We start from the raw sequence: 1,739 nt of genomic DNA on the forward strand, positions 1-1,739 counted from the left end.
GCGTTACATAAAATTAATGCTTTTTGCGTTCCTTAGATATTTTCCAGTAATAATTGTGCACCAATATTCAATTTTAAATCTCTGTTATATGAAATAAAGTGCAGAACACATACAGAACACATGGACAATTCAATTAATATGATTTTAATATGAATAAACAGTTGCTAAAGTGACATTTCTGCATTTTCATTTGCCGTCTGTCCCTCCATTTTAAAGGTCTACCCTGTTACATGAACTGAACTCTTGTTTTAATATGGTGAAACTATTCTTTTAAAAAAATAGGTTTTCCAAAGAAACACTGAACATCTAATAGTCAAATCAGAGTAAAAGCAGGTGAGCTGGTTCTACTTTTTTTTATCAATTTACTGCTGTTTTGTGGTGGAGAACTGAGCATCTCAACCCTTCTATCCAGACACAGACATGATAGAGATGTTTTAACAATAACTTTATGTGAAGACTGCATTCAATTACTACTTCCTGTTGCACAATACTAGCTTCCATTCACCCCGTCACAAGCAGATTCATGGCTGGTTTAAAGGACTGTTTTACCAATGTAGTGTTTTTGTTGGTTTTCAGTAGTCCCCTGTTATGGTCAACCCTGTTGACTTTATTTGGCACATTGGCTCATACTATAGTATTTATATTTCATTAAGCCTCTTGAGATGGCAAAACATGTATTTTATTAAGTTGAACACGTGCTCTTTATAACATGACCATGTTAAAATTATGTGAAATCAAATATTTGTTTTACCAAGTTACACTTTGGGTGGAACAACCAGATATTTTCATCAATATATAATTCATTCATTAATTGTTACAGAAGCTGACTGTAGTCTAATCCACTCACCATGGTTCTTACTTAATGAAATCACATCTCCATGTTCCTCTTCTCCTCTCTCAGTTCCACTCTGCCACAGTGTTTTCCTGCAGTCGACCAGACCCAGCAGTAAAGTACAGGGAGGCGATCGACCTGGGGACTCCTGGAGGGTGGAGGGCAACAGGCTAGATTTGTCCTGTTGGCCGCAAGAAGTATTCAACATAGATGAATATTAAACCAAATATTTTTTGGGTGCATACTTGAACATCTACCTTTTTCCTTTAATGTTCAATTGTTCACTACAACCCACAAATCTAAGAGCATTAGATTGGTGGAGGATTAGGCTAGTTTCCACCATATATCTCAAACCAGTCATGTCCCTTCAAACAGCGAGGAAGAGGTGAAGCGAGAGGATAACTGGGCCCAAAATCTGGCTTCTGCCTTATTTGATCGAATATACATTTCATAAAGATTAGGTAGTTAGGGAGTGTATTTGTAAAGTAGGACACTTTTCAGGGAAGTGAGGAACCAATATGTGCCACGGATGTGAAATAGCTAGGTAGTTAAGCGATGGTACGCACTAAATATTGTTTCAATCGGTGACGTCACTGGCTCTGAGACCTTGAAGTAGTAGTTCCCCTTGCTCTGCAAGGGCCAGCGGCTTTGTGGAGCAATGGGTAACGATGCTTCGTGGGTGACTGTTGTTGATGTGTGCAGAGGGTCCCTGGTTCGCGCCGGGTATGGGCGAGGGGCCGGTCTAAAGTTATACTGTTACATATACACAGTCAGTTAGGAAAGGCTAGCTTTTCAAACAGAAATTTGCATCCTGCAGCACAAACTCCAAAACGTTTTGGGACACTGTAAAGTCCATGGAGAGTAAGAGCACCCTCCTCTCAGCTGCCCACTGCACTGAGGCTAGGAA

The sequence above is a fragment of the Oncorhynchus keta genome, chromosome 10 (assembly GCF_023373465.1).
Source record: "Oncorhynchus keta strain PuntledgeMale-10-30-2019 chromosome 10, Oket_V2, whole genome shotgun sequence".
Lineage (NCBI taxonomy): Eukaryota > Metazoa > Chordata > Actinopteri > Salmoniformes > Salmonidae > Oncorhynchus > Oncorhynchus keta.